General features: G+C 31.5%; 1 long non-coding RNA gene and 3 other non-coding genes across 4 annotated transcripts; all 4 read right to left on the bottom strand.

Annotated features, from left to right (window-relative positions):
- Nucleotides 1–7905: 7905 nt before the first annotated feature.
- On the bottom strand, nt 7906–7979 carry TRNAI-AAU (transfer RNA isoleucine (anticodon AAU)). The gene has a single exon. It is a non-coding gene; the product is annotated as a tRNA-Ile (tRNA).
- Nucleotides 7980–15155: 7176 nt separating this feature from the next.
- Nucleotides 15156–17989, bottom strand: LOC146901905 (uncharacterized). Its single transcript, XR_015022621.1, has 2 exons — nt 17674–17989; nt 15156–15570 (listed from the first exon to the last, which is right to left on the bottom strand). It is a non-coding gene; the product is annotated as an uncharacterized LOC146901905 (long non-coding RNA).
- Nucleotides 17220–17308, bottom strand: LOC146901907 (small nucleolar RNA R44/J54/Z268 family). Its single transcript, XR_015024444.1, has one exon. It is a non-coding gene; the product is annotated as a small nucleolar RNA R44/J54/Z268 family (small nucleolar RNA).
- On the bottom strand, nt 17556–17627 carry LOC146901906 (small nucleolar RNA Z267). The gene has a single exon (XR_015024429.1). It is a non-coding gene; the product is annotated as a small nucleolar RNA Z267 (small nucleolar RNA).
- Nucleotides 17990–20846: the final 2857 nt, after the last annotated feature.

The following is a 20846-nucleotide window of genomic DNA, read 5'->3' as shown; positions in this document are numbered from 1 at the left end:
GAGAAGCCAACACACAGAACCAAACAAGATCGCCGGTGACAACCAACAATTTACGTATACCAACAACTCAACAACCACCACCCGTAGCAGATGCGAAACTGGTTGAATCGGAAACCAACGACACGAATTGTTGTGGGAACCGAAAAAAGGGTGGTGCAGGGGGACGATGCCACTCTTCGCACCATCGTTGCATGTTGGTACATCGTAAGTGATGAAGGTTTCGAAAAAAAGGGGGTGAGGTGGCAGAAGATTTCTAAAGAGAGGGCAGAGCCATAATGGTAGATTATAACAGAGGTAAGCATACCTCTTATTAATTAGATATATTTTTAAGAATATAGTAATTATTTATAGTATTTTTATATTTTAAGCATAGTTGTACTTTCTCTCACTATTTTAAGCAGAGTTGGCATGTCCTTGCCAACTCTGTCTCAATTTTAAATATGAAGATAAAGTATTACATAATATCAAAATTCTGAATAAAATCAAACTAAAAAAGTCAAATAATATCTAAAAAACTTATTTATGTGTAAACCCTGTTAAAAAAATTTAAATAAAATGTATCCCGTGCTTGGCACGGGGCGTTACACTAGTACCAAGACAAACCAAGGTACCGCCAAAAAAATGAATACCTCTGCCTCACAACCTGCGCAACCGCACAGCCTAAAATGTAAAAATCTAAAAACGCAGCTACTAGCAGATGAGCAGAGACGCACCAGCAGCTAATAAAGATCGGATTGTTACAATAGAAGACTATTTGAAACGTTGTTATTTCTCTACGACAAAATTTTTTGATCCGTAGTAGCACTTCTTCTAACACTTTCTTTTCGATATTCATTTTTATGGGTGAAACTTATATAGGTTCTACCCAGTATTGAGGTCAGGTCAATGTAAACTCTTTTATATGCAACATTTTTTCTGTAGCACTATCTAGTTCGAGTCAAGTTGAGGCCCACTAAAAAAAAGTAAAAAAAAAAAGAGTAATGATATTTTGACATCCATTTGATGACAACTTTGTTGACAACCTTGTTTTTTCTCACTTCTTATTGGTCAAAAACAATGGAGAGAGAAAAAGGAAGAGAGAGAATAACAACATCATGTGAGTATGAGAGAGAAAGTTGTCCAAAAGTTGTCAAAAAGTGGTTGTCAAAATATCATTTCTAAAAAAAAAAACTGTGCTGCATTCTATTAATAAGTTCTTAAATTGTATGTCATTGTAGGACACCAAAATATAGTTAAGCTATTCTACCGTCGTCATTGAAGATATTGTAGCAATGAAAACTATTCTACCGTCAATAGCTTTACATTTTTTTTATTATTAATGACTAAAATATTATAGTTGTAGAATAAGTTTAAAGAACTTTGTTAAAGTAGTAAATATTTTATGGAACAATTAATATATAACTACGTAGAACGGATCAAAACACAATTAGTCAAAGTAACAACTGATATGATGTACTTACTTCAAAAAAAAAACTGATATGATGTACTACCATTGATATTGTCATATTAATATTATTCACCGAGGTGGTTGCAGAATGATGGGCCAAATTCGTTGTTCTTTCATAAGCTAATTTGTCTAGTCTACTCAACAAAGTGAAGATGCGTAACAACTTTTCTTTTTCTTTACAAATGAATTAGGGGGAAAAATGTGTCTAACAACTTGACCACCCTTGCAAAGGATGATGATAATGTGTGGCATACACGATTAGAAATGCGTACCGTTTATTTATGTATCATGTATGTACATAAAGACTATATTATTCCCCCCTAAAAAAATGGAGAAGCTCATTATGTGATAGTAATAGGAATTGGAGAAAACTCATATGGGTTTGTCTAGTGGTGTTGACTTGAGATCTTAAAGGTCACACTTTAATTTCATGTGGGAGTTGAGAAATGAATTATATCTCATGTGAAATTTCACATACTGATTGCTACAAACTGTAATTGTTTACTTTGCGGTGAACAAAATTGTTGCATTGAGAGAGCTGCCAATTTGGTTAAAAAATGGCAGTTGAATTTGTGTGAGGAACATGCTGCAAAATTAAATTTGCTAGGATAAGTTGGAGTATTCGGCAAAGAAGAAACTACATTTTGTGGAAAAACATGTGTGAATTGTGCAAGCATTTTGGTGGCTCGAGCTGTATTATGTCTAAGGATAACGTGTGAAGAGTTGAAATCAACATCTCTAAATGAATTAGTTTTAGTAACATGAAGTAGTTACTATTACTATCTCATATATTTCATGTTTGAAATCGTAGAGAGTTTGACCAAATCGCAATCTCATTGTGATTGTAATTTTGTTGGAACTTCAAATATAACTCGTAAAATTATGGTAACTCGCTGTAATTTTGTCGAATTTGATTAATCCAACTATACAAACAATCAAAGCACATACGAGAAATAATTTTTAAAGAATATTTTAAAATAGTTTTTGAGAAAACTCTTTATCATTCTCACATTATATTGCTACTTTTTCTTCTCTATTGGTATTGTCTTAAAAGAAGAGGCAAGAAAATATTTATAAAAAAAAAAATTGTCTAATATTATTTCTCTATTTAAAATGGTTATATACAACCAGACAGAACTCGCGGTCAATGTCCACGTCTACCACGCATACTTTTAGACTAAAACGGCATATTCCAATCTTATGTTATCCCGTTACAAACCGACATTATGTACATATTAAATCATGATGATTATGATTATGATTATTATTGAGATTATTCAACGCAAATCCATTGTTTGACAATTGTTGATAGGAAAAACATTAGAATTTGTGAGTAAGAAGTGGGCCCTGTTTCTCCTGTTCCGACACGAGGGAACGAAATACACAACTATGTGGAACAATTACAATGGACTAGTTTGCTTTAGTATTGCTTTAGAATTAAAAACCCGTTATCATCATATCATTATAATTTCTATATATCTATTTATTTATATTTATCATCTTGAGTTAGGCAAAGCTGATTGAGAATGATATATTGATATGTGCTAGTCTTTCATTGGTTGCTTCATTTTTTAAATCATTGAACTATGATTTTCCCATTTTGTTGAACTGCCTAACTCTCGGAGGCAATATTATTCTTAGGAATGTTTATGAGTATGATTAATAATTAAAAAAAAAAAAACATAAATCAGTCTGGGGATTATGAAGTAACAAGCAAAAAAACACTGATAGATGGGCTAATAGCTCACAACTTGCAACTATATTATATGTCTATTTTCTTTATAATACTCATGAGTGTGCTCTAAATATTATCTTTTCATTTAATCAAAATATGAAATATTATCATGTTAATTGTGTATTTATCTTTTTGAAAGATAAAAAAGAGTAAATAATGGTTTAAATATTAGTCCATGTCCATACTTAACGATTGTGTAATTTTAATGTTTGAATTGCATATTTCATAAAACACTGAGTTATATTGAAGGATGAATAATCTAATGTATTGCTTCTGTTAGGTTAAAGAGTTATTTTCATCATAAATTTCATTTTTTTGTTTATATTTTAGTTCTTTACAAATGTCTCAGAATATTAAAAATTTTTTAGGGAAATGTCTCATAATACATGTTAGCATGATTTTTTTTTTTTTTCAATCTACTTTTTTGGCTGGTTGACTTTTATAAGAATGTTCTCGGCGTACTAGTATTTTTTTATTTACGAAGAATTGCAGAACATACAATTTTTAAACTTTTAATTTGTTTATATTCTATGACACACTTGTGACGCAATCAGAGATTTCTAATTATTTTCAGAAAAACAATAGCCAACAGTATAGCTTTACCTAATTAATAACCCAAACACTATATCAACAATAAAATATTATTTAATTTTATCTTTAAAAAAAAAATATTAAAACGAAACTAAACTTGACTCCAAACCAATTCAAAGTGTTTGAGTTGAACAATTTTTTGATCGGCACAAACTCAAACTAAACCTTTCAAATTTGATCATGTTTGGTTTGGATAAAACATTTTAAGATTCATACTCGATCGCCCACAAGTTCAATTAGGTCGCACATGTTGTATTGTTTGACGCAGATTTTTCACTCTTCCAGATTGCATGACCTCTGGAACTTCACAAACACTCATAGAAGACCCATCTTCAATAGGGGCTTTGTTCAAGTCAAAATTGTTCTTGTACTGCCCTCCAAATGCTACATCTTCAAACACCCATGTTTGCTTTGTTGTGACCTCATCATCACTTTTTGACATCACTTCACCTTCAAACAAAGTATCTTGAATTACGTTGGTATCTCCATCCCCATCAAGTGAGTCTTCAACAACAAGAAGGGAAATATCTTCTGAGTTGCTGTCGATGCCCAAATCAAATGAGGGTACTTCATTAAACAAATTTTGTGGGGATGCCATTTTTTTTTTTTTGAGTTGAAAAGAAGAAGTTGTATTGCAGGGTGATAGACAACCCTAAATTAGAGGAAGATATTATTGTGGAGAATTGACAATAAATGGGTTTTTATAATATTGGGTACACCAAGAGTTAAACTTGTGGTGAATTGAAATGAATGCATTATGGAAAGCTGTTATGGAAAACATGTATGTACGTGTATTCCAAGAGGTGTTTGAAAACCACAGAAGACTTTAAAGGGGTATATTAGGAATAACAGTGTAAAAGTGGTTAGTTTTGCTTATATTTGTGACCAAAGATTGATGTTTTTTTTTTGCTTATATACGTGACCGGAGGGTGTACTTACACAAATAAAACCAAGCCAAATTAATAACATGTCAAGCTAGAGGTTATTTCATTCTGAAAGTCACCAACTAGGGGTGTTCATCGGTTTGAGTAACCGAACCAAACTGCAATCCGAAGTGTTTAGATTGGACAACTTTCTTGATCGGATACAAAACCGAACCAAACTGTTCAAACTCGACCATGTTCGATTCAGGCAACGGGCTTCAAGATTCCTACATGATCACCCCATGCTCAATCCGGTCACAAGTTCAACTAGGTCGCACATGTTCTATTGTTTTTATATTTGACAAAGCTTTTTAAAAAAAAAATCATTTACTTTTTCGGTGTACCGGTCAATCCGACTCAAACCAATTGTTGTTTATCGTTTTGGACTTTATACCAAAAATGTGTAAATACAACACAAACCAATTTGTATACTTTTAATCGGTTTGTGCAATGGGTTTACTGAAAATCAAATCAAACCGTTCCGCAAACATCCTCTTCTCTCTAAAGTCCTCGAGTGTTCCATTTTATATTTTACTATTTTTATATCAATAATTATTTTAATATCGATGGTAAAAAAATAATAGTTAATATCTAAACATCATTCATTTTTTCAAGGAATCTAAACATCATTCATTTTTTCAGAGACTCATCGAATATTTATTTTTACTCACAATCGCATTTTTTATTTACTTTTATCTACTCATCTTTCAAAGTTTAAAACCAAACCTTATTCTCCCCAACTACAATGAACTATTAATATAATAGATGTGACATGTCGTGGTTTTTCTTTGATGGGTTTAGGGTCAAAAAATTTCAAAATCAAGTTTTTCATTTTTCAGTTTTTCGGTTCAAAAGGAGTATAGTGTTCATAGTCTTGATCCTTTTAGAAGCATGGACTTGATCCTTTTTGTGACTTTCATACACGAGTCAGAAATGTAGCAAGCAATTTTTATTTTGAAAAACTTATTGTGCGGCCAATTAAAATTATTTGATGAGTGTCCATTAGTTTTAAAGGTTGTGTACTGAAAAGATAAATTTTATATAGAAAATATAACTTTTGATATTTTAAAGACATTGAATACACAATTTATAAGAATCACTTTTATATTTTGGTTTCTTAATTTATGCCCTAAAGATACAAATTAGCATTTTCCTTAAAGATTTATGGAAATTTGTAGAGTTGATATACTCCCTCCATCCTTATATGTAAGCACTCTTTGCCTCTAATAAAATAGTTACCCATGATGGGGTAAGTTTATGTCTCCTCATTTTTATATATAAAAAGAAAGGGAAATGTTAACTTGTGCCCTTGGGGCATAAGTTAAGAAGACAAATGTGGAAGTTTTTGCTTGAAAATTGTGCATTCAATGCCTTAAAAGTTTCAAAAGTTATATTTTCAATATAAAAATTATTTTTAATTTCCATTTTAAGCTTCTTAACTTGTGCCCTAAGGGCACAAGTTAACATGACCCAAAAAGAAAACTCAATTAAATTCTATGACGAAATAACGAGTATTAGGTGTTGGAAACATGCATTGAGTCAAAAGTGAATCTTGGAAGAATATAAATTTTACTATAGAAAACAATAAAATAACAGTTCATTGAAAAATGCATGTGATGTTGCTCTTCCATATCCATTTTCATCATAAAGATGGATCTGTCTAGTGAATTGATTGGTTTATATGCTTGGATTAGGCACACTGATTAGTATGCTTTACTTTTAAATTAGTGGCACACCTCTTCTTGTTTACAAGCACGACAATATTAATTTCTGATGCAGAAGATGCCACAACTTCTGCTTAGTGCACATCATCCATTTAATCCGATTATCTTAGTAATATTATATGATAATGTACCGAAATTATTGGAGGATTCGTGTCACTTATGTATCAAACAATGCGTAGTAATTGGGCAAAAAAACTTGGTCACAATCAACATGTCAAGGGCCTAAAAAATTTCAAAGATAAAGGGTCCTCTTTGCATAGGTCCTCAAAGTAGAAAACTCCCATCGTTTTTTTGCCTAATAAGATATTTTCTCCCAAAATAAGACTCTCAAGCAACTTTTTTTCTCAAAAAATTGTTTCAAAAACTATTTTTTTTTTTGGATTTTTTCGTAAGAGATAATGGAAATTGGGCTAAGAGTCAACTCTCAACGGGGCCTGAAAATATTAAAACAAAACGTCTTGAATCTGGCACAAGACGTGCATGAAAAAGATGACGAAAAAAAATTACAACACAAGTCTAGTGGTTTTCCACCAATACACTAAATTGAAGGGTGAAAAACATGAGCCAAAGAGAAGAAGAAATCACTAAGGGACATGATAGTACTTAGGACACTTCAACAAATTACTCTGTCAAATATTTAAGTCGTGATTGAAGCCATTCATATTTACTTTAATCCACCGCCAAACATGATTCCTAATTTGATCAATAATCACATCGATATTGATCTTCTTATTTTCAAATAGAGGATTACTCTGTGTCAAAGATGAAAGGTTCTTAACTTGTGCGGTAAGAATCTTTAAGCAACATCCCATTTAAGTGGAACTCATTCAAAAATCTCATGAAGTCAAACTACAAGAGAACCAGTATGTTGGAAATAAAGTAGAACTACAAGAGAACCAATATAGACTTGACACAACAATTTGTTGAGGTGTCAAGTCAAAGATTAAAGGTTCTTATTGCACATTTTCTTGTGCACTGAAAACATTTAACCAATGTCCTATTTGAGTGAAATTCATTCAAAAATTTCATGAAGTCAAAGTTGAGGTCCAACCAAATTTTTTTTAAATAAACCAAAACTTAAATTTATGGTTATTAACTAAAAATATTTTTTTGTTTTATAATAAACTTTGAGAAAAATATAAAATTGATGAAATCATAGATAGTTTAGTAAGAACCAAAAAAAATTTAGAAAATGCAGCTAAATTTCGTCATCAAATTATTCATTGGTAATTGGTAAATCAAACTTGTCCACTTTCCAATCCATCCATCCACAATAGACAAAATGATCACCTCAAGTAGGAAATGAGGCATTATATGGAAGAAAAAAAAAACTTGGAAAGAAAGAGAAAACTAAAACCAACCAAGAACCGTGATGGTGTCAACAATAGAAGAGAACAGTAACACTAACACTCCCACAAGCGCCCAGAAAAGAAAAAAGCAACCGATTTGCATTTATTGTCGCAAAATACAAAATGAAACAAAAACTGGCCCATGCAGGTTTCGAACCTGCGACCTTCGCGTTATTAGCACGACGCTCTAACCAACTGAGCTAATGGGCCACTTGTTATGAAAGCTAACGTAAATATATTAAACATAAGTTTATTAATGGCTACATCTACATATTTATATCCCGCTACAAACCAACTAAGCACAACGTTATTTTTCTTATATTAGCTTTGCAGGTGACAGCGATATTTTTCATTTTTTAATTGGCATTCGATTTTGTAGTGTTCTGATTTTAATAAATAAACTAGTTACAAACCCGTGCTTCGCACGGGGGTTCAGTAACGTATTTGACAAAATATTATATTGGAAGGATAGATTGTGAAATGACAGATAATTAAAAACCATAATACAATATTTAGAGTACTCTTGCATTACGGATTACAAAATTAAATCTTTAAAATGGTTAGATCACAAGTAACAAATGAAAACATATTTTGTCAGCGGTAGAAACACTTTTCCAGTAATAATTGATATCTATCTATAAACCAATGAAAACCCTATTACCAAAGCTGCCTGATTTATATCATTTTGACTTTCAGCTTCAACATATATAAATCATTTCACATGATCTACAGCAAAGACAGTAACTGCAATTTAGTATCCAGTTCTTTCAGGCGAACAAACTTCTGCATCAGATAGATAGCTGAAAGCCTCTCTACCTAATTTATATCATTTTGTGTTTTAGCTTCAACGTATATGTTCACGTATGTAAACAAATTAATTACAATAGGTAAGCTGCTCAGTGAGACGTCCTAGGTGGAGTCTCAAGAGCACTTTTAAGAAGTAAATGAATGATACACTGTTTTCACCCTCTGTTATATGTCCCATCAAACATCCAAATGTTCCCCTTTTATAGTGCTGGCCTAATGGGCCCTTCTCTGATCATTCAAGGCCCATTAAGTTGTGATCCAGAGCCTTCTATTGGTTGCCTGTTTTCTGTACGGCCGCGCGTGGACTATAGTGCAACTCATCCGTACCAGGCGCGTGGAATCGAGATGCGTCGATCATCCGTGCTGAGCTGGCCATCTTGACTTGAACAATCAATCCGGCTGGAGTCGTGCTGAGCTGGCCGTCTTGACTTGAACAATCAATCCGGCTGGGGTCATGCTGAGTTGGCCGTCTTGACTTGAACAATCAATCCGTCGTTGACTGAAGTCGTGCTGAGCTGGCCGTCTTGACTTGAACCATCAAAGGGAATGGTCTATCCATGCCAGTCCACAGTCCACCAAGCGTCAAGCCTGTTAAGGCGTAGACGGTTGTTCTCTGTTTGATCGATCCTGGAGTCGTGCTGAGCTGGCCGTCTTGACTTGAACAATCAATCCGGCTGGGGTCATGCTGAGTTGGCCGTCTTGACTTGAACAATCAATCCGTCGTTGACTGAAGTCGTGCTGAGCTGGCCGTCTTGACTTGAACCATCAAAGGGAATGGTCTATCCATGCCAGTCCACAGTCCACCAAGCGTCAAGCCTGTTAAGGCGTAGACGTTTGTTCTCTGTTTGATCGATCCATACCAGTCCAGTATATAAATCTTTTCACATTATCTACAGCAAAGGCTAGGGATGTCAATGGATACCAATGGGTACGGATAATATGATACTTGTCCCCGCCCCGTTGGATAAGTATGATACCCGTGCCCGCCCCGTATCCTCGTGGGTACTCACTATACCGGTACCCGTGGGTATTGAGGTATCCATGGGTACCCATGGAGTTTTGAATTTATTTACTTTTTGGTACAAATAATAACTTTTTTAATTACCAAAAAACTTCAACTTTTAAACATCCATACATAATCCACTCAAATTTCATTAATCATACATAATTCATAGAAAATTCATGATTCTTATATAATCTATATGTTTTATGATGTGAATGAAGTAGAAATAGTGAACTTAATAAGATGAATTAAAAAAATTTAAAATAAAAATAGGTTATTATTGAGGATTTTTAGGTGGGGGGTAAAATTTTCTTCAATAAGGTACCAACTTTAAGTAATAAGATGTGATATATAAAGATATATTAGTAATTTACTTAATTTATTATCGGGTATGGGTACCCATAGATATGGATACAATCCAATCCGTGTCTATGTCCATATAATAATGGGTAGTCAAATACCCGTTTATTATACCCGTGGATACCAGTTTAGCTACCCGCTCCATACCCGTGACGGATTTTACCCACGGGTACCCATGGGCATGGCAGATATTAACTGCAATTTAGTACCACATATATAAATCCTTTCACATGATCTACAACAAAGGTAGATAGTAACTGCAATTTAGTATCCATTCCTTTCAGGTGAACAAACTTCTGAATCAGACAGATAGTTGAATGTCTCTCTACTTGATTTATATCATTTTGCCTTTCAGTTTCAACGTATATAAATCATTTCACATGATCTACAGCAAAGGCAGATATTAACTGCAATTTAGTATCGAGTCCTTTCATGTGAATTATACGCACTTTTAAAAACTTGTTTTAAAGGAGAGATGTTCAAATTACGGAATATTACCATTCTTAGTAAATTTGAGAATGAAGTTCGCATAATCCAAATATTTGTGATGCATGTTTTAAGGCATGGGGTTCAGTAACGTATTTTGTAAAAAAATTGTTCCGAAGGAAAAATGAACAAATTAATGAATATTGCACAAAAATTAAAAAACTTTATCAAAATATTTATGAAAGCTTTATCAAGAGCAGGAAAACAACATAAATTACATAATAGTTAAAATTATAAAAGTGAGCGCTACTGTCATAGAGTTACCAAAAAGGGATTAACACCAATATTTACATGACACAAAATGAACGAAAGAAACACATTAAACTCTTTAGCGTCTTGTGTAGGAACTTGGTTATTAATATTTTGACCGTTAAAAAATAAAAAATCTCTTTGACATCAAAAAAGTAATATCAACTGAGCAATATTCAGTCTCTTCACATATGCTTAGTAATATTCAGTCTGAAAGATTACATTGAAAGGATAGATGGTAAAATGACGGATAATTGTGAATCATTATAATATGTCAAAATATAAACCTTAAAAACCATGAACCATCAACTTAGTTTTAAATAGTTAAAAATAAAAAATTGTAAAATAGTTAAAAGTTTTTAAAAATATAAAAATTGGAATATAGTTAAAAAAATTGGTGAGGTAGCACTCAACCAAGCAACACTAAAAAAATTACATGCATTAGCGTAACAAAAAAACAGACAGACGGACATAAAATATTACTCTAAACGTTAATGTGTGTATATATTCGCGAGGTTGAAGAAAGGACATAAAAATATTTGGGATCATTAAATGACATCGTGAATAAAAATATTTGTGAGATTGTGATGATTAAACGATATTGAAATTAAATATATAAGTGATAAAAAGATAATAAAATTCCTTTGAAAAAAAGGTAATAAAATTAAATGGAATCTCCTTAAAAAATTAATGGAACGGTTAAAAAAAAGTTAAATGGAAGAAAAAAACATAATGAAATATAATATTAAAAAATAAAGAAAAAGTTCCCGGCGTGAGTTGAAAAGAGGTGCTTGTGAAATAAATTGTCGAGAAGTAGTTTTTTAAAGTAACATTCAACAGCTTCTGGTCAAAGCTCATTCCATTCAATTTTATGCGTTCAAAAAAAGTACTTTTTTTAGTAAGTAATTAATTGATATTGTATTCGGCCTAACTTCTCCTTAAAAATGTAGAGAAGTTTGAAAAAAGTCGGGTCAAACGATACCTTAATCTCCCACAAAGGCAATGTAGAAGCAATTGAATTTGGGAAAAAAAATTGAAAAATAGTTAAAAATATAAAAATTGGAAAATAATTAAATGTTATTAAAAATATAAAAATAAGAAAATAATTAAAAAAATTAGTTAGGGGCAAAAATGGAAATTCATAGGCCAAACCTTAAAAAAAAAAAACTTGTCGAGAAGTAGTTTTTTAAAGTAACATTCAACAGCTTCTGGTCAAAGCTCATTCCATTCAATTTTATGCGTTCAAAAAAAGTACTTTTTTTAGTAAGTACTCAATTGATATTGTATTCGGCCTAACTTCTCCTTAAAAATGTAGAGAAGTTTGAAAAAAGTCGGGTCAAACGATACCTTAATCTCCCACAACGGCAATGTAGAAGCAATTGAATTTGGGAGGAAAAATTGAAAAATAGTTAAAAATATAAAAATTGGAAAATAATTAAATGTTATTAAAAATATAAAAATAAGAAAATAATTAAAAAAATTGGTTAGGGGCAAAAATGGAAATTCATAGGCCAAACCTTAAAAAAAAAAAAAAAAAAAACCACTTCCAATAATTGAATTACCAAAATGCCCCTCATAGGGGCAAATTGGTAATTTCAAGGGGCATTTCCTTAAAAATGTAGAGAAGTTTGAAAAAAGTCGGGTCAAACGATACCTTAATCTCCCACAACGGCAATGTAGAAGCAATTGAATTTGGGAGGAAAAATTGAAAAATAGTTAAAAATATAAAAATTGGAAAATAATTAAATGTTATTAAAAATATAAAAATAAGAAAATAATTAAAAAAATTGGTTAGGGGCAAAAATGGAAATTCATAGGCCAAACCTTAAAAAAAAAAAAAAAACCACTTCCAATAATTGAATTACCAAAATGCCCCTCATAGGGGCAAATTTGTAATTTCAAGGGGCATTTCCTTTCTTATATATATAAGTAGATAAATATAATATAATGAACATATTGCCGAAATGATGCACTAATATTCTATGAACAATACAATTTTAACCAATAATCATGTAGTGCAAGTCGAAAATTAGAAAAGTGAGGTTGGAGGTTGTACATTGACCAAATTTTGGCGGCAAAATATGAGGTTTAAGTAGGTTGAATTAGGAGAAGAGGGAGGAAGGTGTCAACATGGTGGAAGGTCTTGTTAGATATTAGCATAGGGTTGGAGAGTGGCGAGATAAGTTGATTCATATGTATATGTATACAAGAGAGATAATTCATATTTTCAAATATCTTACGGTTTTGATTCATATTTTCAAATATCTTACGGTTTTGACTAGAGATGTGGTATTTTAATTTCTCAATAATTGAGATTCATTAATCTCTGGTTGCTATCGGCAATATTGTGAACTTCCCAACATAGATGCTAAGGTGAACTTCTTTGAAGACATTAATGTCTAGTTAGAATTGTATCCTAACCGAATATTAGCAAACCTAATAACACATAGATGCAGAGCAAAATCAAAATTTAAGGATGAGAAGCAGCCTAGGCTACTACGCAACCTCCATCTCAAAAGTACTCCTTCCGTCCCAAAATATAAGCAAAAATTGGTCAACAAAAATTAATGTATTTGGCTCAAAATTTGTACCAAATACATCAACTTATGTTGACTCATTTTTGCTTATATTTTAGAACGGAGGGAGTACCTCCATAAATTGTATGACCAGGCGAACCATAAGAAAATCCACCAATTTTGCATTTTATGGTGCCAATATCAGATGAATGTTAATCAATTTGCTTAAAAATTGAGAAGTTGGACATGTTACCCAACTTTGTCACGGCCCAATTTAGATCATGACCGGCGTGCAGACTATTAACCTAGCCTGACAAGTCTGGTCTACGGCAACTCTACATTGGAAGCTAAACATAATTTGTATTATATATTATAAATTTAATTACAAAAAAGGACATTCTATAAAAATAATTGGCATAGGCTCCCCTAAAGTTAGAAAACCCTAAAAAAAATAGTAAAAGAGCTTGAAACCGAGCCATTATTACTTCGATTAAAAAAAAATCAAACCAAGCCATCATTTAAACGCTTCCGATTCATGTTGTACTTACTCACCCAAATATTATTGACGATCACAACCAATAAAAAATCTTTTATCTGAATGCTTCAGTTGCTGCTACTAAGAGCCTGTTTGGTTCAGCTTATTCTAAGACCAGAAGCAATTCTAGAGGCTCAAAAGTGAAAAACTGGATTTTCAATGGTGTTTGGTTTGGCTTTTCAAAATTGCTTCTATCCCCCAAAAGCAATTATCTTTGAAGCTACAAATCCTAGCTTCTAGCTTTTCTAGAATCAATTCTCCAATAAATTTTATATTTTATTATTACAGCCTATTATTTTCCTTTATTGCCCTTTATCAATTCTCCTTCTTTTTGTTTGTAATTTAATTTGATGAACCAAATTTAATCAAAAAACTTTTTTGTTACAATAAAAAAAAAGTTTATGGTAATCAAAAAACTTTTTTTTTGAAAGTGGTAATCAAAAAAATTAACGAATATTTTTGTAACTTAAAAAAACTTTATTATTTTTGTAACTTAAAAAAAAAGTTTATGGTAATCAAAAAACTTTTTTTTTGAAAGTGGTAATCAAAAAAATTAACGAATTTTTTCAAAACTTTTTTTTTGATAGTGGTAATCAAAAAACTTTATTATTTTTGGCAACAAACTCTAGTATTGTTTAACTTAAATATATTTTATCAAAAAATATAAAATATATGAACAAATATTTTTGTAAAAAAATATAAAATATATGAACAAATATTTTTGTAAAAAAATTTGTTTAATGATCGTATTTATTATTTTTTAAATTAATATATAGAAAATTTATTTATTTAAATTAAATAATATATCTACATTTAGTTTTGATCTACATACACATTCAACTATGTCTAAATTCTATGTCTATTTTAGTAATTATACATTCAAAAGCAATTTTGATCAAAATCATCCAAACAACATTCAGTTTGTTTAATCAATTCTACATAATTGTATCCAAACATAAATCAATTCTGTCAGAATCAATTCTATCAGAATCAAATCTATTCAAAGCTGAACCAAACACACACTAAGAACATTCAAGATTGAAACAAAAAATGTCAAGTCAAAAGAATAGTTAATAGTATTTTTTGAAAACAATTCCACTACAGTTTAGTGAACTTGCATTCAATATACATGCTTTGAGTTTGAAGTTTCCTCATTCCATCCACATGGACTACAAACTGAAACCGGGACAAATCCTCTCAACCTAAGCTTCATATGTGCTCATCCTATCATGAATTAACCACCAATATAATAAAGATATAGAGGGAGGGATAGTAGACACCAAATCTGTTAAGCCTATGGAATAGTAGACGACCAAAGCTGTTAAGCCTATGGATGATGTTATTCTAAAGGAACCAAAGCTGAGACTAAAATGACAACAAGGGTAACGGAATTAACAAACAATTCATCCATATTCAACATATACAATAGATTTAAAACAACCAATTTTTCATTGCCAAACTTAAAAGTGTAACCAAATTTATCCAAATTTGAAACAAAAATCAAATTCCTTCATGCAAAGTACATTAGACTGCATCTTTCAAAATCAAAGTGTGTCCATAAGGTAAACAGAAGGTTGTTATATTATATGTTACTCTTCACCATGTGTGACCTATGCTTCAACATCATTTCCTCGTTCTTGTGAACCCCTGCATCAATCCAATTAGTGGCTAGATAAAATGACAATTCATCAATCCAATTCCATCTCCCACGATGATCTTTGCATCAACATCATTTCCTCGTTCTTGTGAACCCCTGCAAAGGCCTGTCTCCCGAGAAGTCGCATGGTTGAGAGTTTCTCTTTTCAACCTTGAGAAACTCGTTTCGAGACCCGGCAACAAAAACCCCTGCAAAGAATTCACGACATAAATCTGAGTCTAGCACAAAGTAACACAAGGTGTACCTTGCTTTTCAAGTAAATACAAATCCCCTTATAGAAATTTCCCTTAAATATCTTAGGTTCCAAATGTTGATTTGTCTTCCCCCTTTTCTTATCATAAGAATGATGTTTTCCTTTGTCAAATATTATGTGGCCGAGGTAGAACCAACAAATTCAACACTATGATATTTCACATTTTTAAAAGATTCCTCCTATAGCGTAATTATAGCATTCATCTCTTCAATAGATAATTCAACTTTTCCCAAAAGATTCTCTGCCAAAAATGGGAGACTGCCCCAACAGAAAAGTTAATTGATATTTGACTCTCAGGTCAAAATTAATTGTTGTTTAACTCTCAGTGACGGTATTGTTGTTAGACACTTTCTTAAAAAAGTGTCCAACAGAAAAACAAAACCAGTTAACTGCGCCGCTGGGCGCCAATGAGAAAAGTAATAACCATAGTGTTACGAGGAGCTTTTACAATACCCAAATGGCTTAATGGACCATTGACAAGATGATGACTGCTATAATTACAAGAGGAAGAATCTTTTAAAAGCGCTATGCCATGATATCAGAGAGTTTTGTACAGATGAAATAATAGAGATGGTACAGTAGATTTTCATAGATACTCCAGTGAACCAAAAGTGTATTTAAACAGAACATTTAATGACATCAACCAAACAACTTAAAAAATTATTAAATGAAACTCACTGTAATTACTTTACAGTTTACATTGACCACAAAAACAGGTTTCAGCAAAATAAAATTACACCAGGAAAATCAGCAAGAATATATAGTTTGAGACCAGAACATTAATTCTTATTTTGGAATTGCAACAAAATGTAAAGATTTGTTAAAGCCGTATAACAAAGAATGATCAAAAGTGAAACAAACAAAGCCAAAGCACAAGTTTGTACTAGGTTTTACCAAAACAATGGGATGAAATTTGAATCATGTACAGCAAATCTAAATATAAAAACATATACGGTTAACAACATTTTGAAACAATACTGGAAACCATAATACACAAGCCTTCATTAATAGAAATATAGAAGGATTTATTTCATAAGATGCTTTCGGAGCCTAAAGATTACGAAAGGCTTCAACAAAAGCAACTTTCAAATCTCCGTTCTTTATGAGAATCATTAGGCTATACATTCTGATATTGTGATATCCAACTAGCCATACAAAGCTTAAGAGAAGTAATTCAGGGATTAGTTATCATTGACAATAAGCAGAAAAAAACCGCATCAAAATAATCACAAAATATTACTTTCATAATGAAATCTTTACAAACAAGGAAAAAAAAAAACAATGATAAAGCTTGCCCAAAGATGCAAAATGAGCATGATAGAAAAAAATAAAAAACAAAAGAGGACATGGTAAACAAATGTCACAGCTGAAGAAAATGTATTAACAGTAAAAAAAAAATGGCCTCAGAGGTAGTGACAATGAGCATATATCGATCAAGTAACAATCTGGTAATACGTGCAAACAATACATCATTGGCCACATCAATACTATTTTTCCTTAAGAACACAATCAATGCATGTTATTGTCAATCACAGTGTTAAATTTGAAAATTGAAGTTGGAAACACTATTCTCAAGTAATATATTATGCATCAGAGAGATTCCCACAGACAAATCAGCATTTTCTCTAATTAGGAGATCTGATGTCCCTGTCTAGTTTGTCATCATTTGCAAAATATAAAATCATGGTAAAAACCCAGAAAAATGATAAATTATGCAAAATATAAAATCATGGTAAAAACCCAGAAAAATGATAAATTAAACAGAAATTTCAAGAGTAACAACAACGACAATATAATCAATCGTTCCAAGAACAACAATTAACAAAACTAATTTAACAATGAAACAAAATTAATATCGTTTTCTTTGAAAAATAATTATGTTCAGATCGAAAAAGTAAATGTAATTATTTGAAAATAAAATCGGTGCCTCAGAGTAAAATTGTTTCATAGAAATTAATCTCAAAGTATATTTAACACCATCATAGGCACACGATAAACAAACGAAATTGATTTTGAACAGAAAAAAAATAAAACCTACAAACGCAATGTTGATCTTTTTTTTTTTTTGATCCCCCATTGCAGAAAATGGAGAGCAAAAAAGAAAAAAGACAAGGGCGATCAGAAGAAGAAAAGGCTTGTGAGGTTTCAATATATAGAGATAGAAAACGGAGAGCAAAAAAGAAAAAAGAGACGGCGCCTGAACAATGTAAAGAAAATTCTGTTTCGCCAATGACCCGAACCGTAGTGTATAGAAACCGGGCCCAGACTATATCCACAATCACGGGATAAGGGGATTCTATTTGCTTACCCAGGCTCTCCACAAGCTAGACATCCTTATTTATTAATTTTATTACGTCTGCAACAACTTAACCTAATTTTTTTCTGCTCATTTGCTTATTAATTTTATTACGTCTGCAACAACTTAACCTAATTTTTTTCTGCTCATTTGCTTTATTAGGTTTGCAATTATTTAACCTAGCAAATTCCATCTAAAAAAATGCATTGCACACCAATTTCATTCCTATCCGCTTGCCTTTTTTTATTTGAAGAAAATATTTTCTACCATATCAATGATCACGTATGATCCTTCTATTTTATACTTTTTTTGTCAAGAATTTTACACTTTTTTTTTTGAATTTTTTTTAATTACATGCCTTTTTTTTTTACATCCTTATTTATTAATTTTGTTACGTCTGCAACAACTTAACCTAATTTTTTCCCGCTCATTTGCTTTATTAGGTTTGCAATTATTTAACCTAACAAATTCCATCTAAAAAAATGCATTGCACACCAATTTCATTCCTATCCACTTGCCTTTTTTTTTTTTGAAGAAAATATTTTCTACCATATCAATGATCACGTATGATCCTTCTATTTTATACTTTTTTTTTGTCAAGAATTTTACATTTTTTTTTGGATTTTTTTTTAATTTCATGCCCTTTTTTTACATCCTTATTTATTAATTTTGTTACGTCTGCAGCAACTTAACCTGATTTTTTCCCGCTCATTTGCTTTATTAGGTATGCAATTATTTACCTTAACAAATTCCATCTAAAAAAATGCATTGCACACCAATTTCATTCCTATCTGCTTGCAATTTTTTTGAAGAAAATATTTTCTACCATATTAATGATCTTACGGGTTAAAGATTATTTATTGGTCTCTACTATAGTCGAGAAAACTCGTGCGACGCACGAGTCGAAAGTCTAGTTCATTAAATTTTTAAATGAAACCCACTAATCAATTATCAATAACTTCATATCATTATATTTCAATTTTTTAATATTAAAAAAGTGCGGATCCCGCTTAAAAGTTGGGGTCATAAGTAAGAGCTCGGGTCTTATAAGATCCTGAAAAAGATTCTCCTCATTGAAGATACCTAATAGGTACCGGATCTTAAATAGTTAAGACCCTCCCAATAGAGATGATCTTATGTTTCTTATACGCCTCCATTTCAAAACCAATAGTTTTTAATAAATAACAAAAGACTTCTGTCAAAAATAAATAAATAACAAAAGACTAAAAATTCATTTTCATCTCTTACAATTTTCTTATGAATCAATTCAGTTTCGACAAAAAATAATATCAAGTTATTCCCTTATGTTTTTACATGGGAAATAAATTAATAGTTCAATTCAACTAATAAAATAATTAGTTTGTCCCACGTATAAAATGTTCGAACAATCTTTGATGTTATTTTTTGTAAAAGATTGAATTGATCCGAAAAAAATTGTGATAAATTAAAACGGATCTTTATTCATAACTAGGAAAATATTAATTTCATTTGTTTTTCCATCATAGGCACGTTAGTTAGTTAATTAGTTATGAAAAAAACAAACAGGTCTTTTTCCATAACTAAGTAACGGAATTAATGATGGAAAAGTATATTTAACACCATCATAGGCACACAGACTATAATTTTTTGACATTTTTTTTGGTACAATTGACATTTTTAAATATAGAAGACTAACTTGACATTTAAAAGAAAAACTATTTTCATATGGAAAATTTTTTAATCATATGTTGGAAAAAATATTTTTATTTTAAAGAAATCTTGATATTTTAAAAAAGTAAGCGGGAAGATAAAAAGTGTGACCATATTTTTTTTTACAAAATGGAACTTATAACATTTCATTAACTATAGTGTGTTCAATAAGTTAGTATATCAACTAATACTTGAAAACTGACTAAAGGTGTGGCCACTTTACCAAAACTACGAGCGACGTCATCTGTTTGTCTCCAAATAAACTAAACACTCGAGTTAATGTAAAAATTAGTGAGGATGGATTGATAATTTTTAACGATAAGCCCAATTTTGGTAATATATGAAGTAGGGGATAAGAAACTATTAACTAAGACTTTTGAGTCCAAATTAAAATCAATCTGACCTAAGTTAAGTTCATGAAATCAATTAAGAGCAGAGAGGAGACCGAGAACTTCGCCGACATGAACTGCACATTTTGGCATAAACCACAATGTCTTGTCAAGAACAAAGGCACCATAATAATCTTTGAGTTACACGTCGATACCCATCTTATCCCCTACAAAAAAAGGCATCAACATTGCATTTTGTTTGATCCAGCAAGAATTCACCTATTAATGACAATAGCAGGATGATAGCAGCTTAGTCACATATCAATTCATCAATGCAAGCAATAATAAAGCTTGGAGCATCTACCGTGTTGTTCCAAACTTATCGTTATGTTGCTTCCAAATGCTCCATCAAATTGTGGTAACTTGAGTAGCAGCTTCATCATTCACCTCTGTAATAAATTGTAAATCATGTCAGTTGTATAAGCTAAGTCCCGTATGCAATAATTGTAGTAACATGCGTGAGGAACCTGCTTCTACACCAAATGTTATGGCTTTTCGGACACTAAAAAAATACATGGAGGTTATCTTCAAGTCCAACATCACATACATAATTGACAATTATTATTTGGAAATAAATGTCTTTATCGCATATTCTAACTCGCATAGGCAGACAATTATGAAAGACCCTCCACATGAAACTACTTACCTACAGGAATGTTCGAAGTTTCCATATTAAATTCCATGGACCAGGCTTAGAGAGAAATGAAGTATCAATGAGATCTTGGGGATGCAGGATATGTGAACAATGGTGGATCTTACCTAAAATATTAGGGGGAGCGAAAAATACTGACATAAAAGCTATATACAATTTTACTTAATTAAGGGGAGTCAAATGAG

The sequence above is a fragment of the Medicago sativa genome, chromosome 8 (assembly GCF_051527215.1).
Source record: "Medicago sativa cultivar Bolivia chromosome 8, Bolivia_mono, whole genome shotgun sequence".
Classification (NCBI taxonomy): Eukaryota; Viridiplantae; Streptophyta; class Magnoliopsida; order Fabales; family Fabaceae; genus Medicago; species Medicago sativa.
The sequence above is the reverse complement of the archived record's forward strand: the minus strand, read 5'-3'. Positions and strand labels throughout refer to the sequence as shown.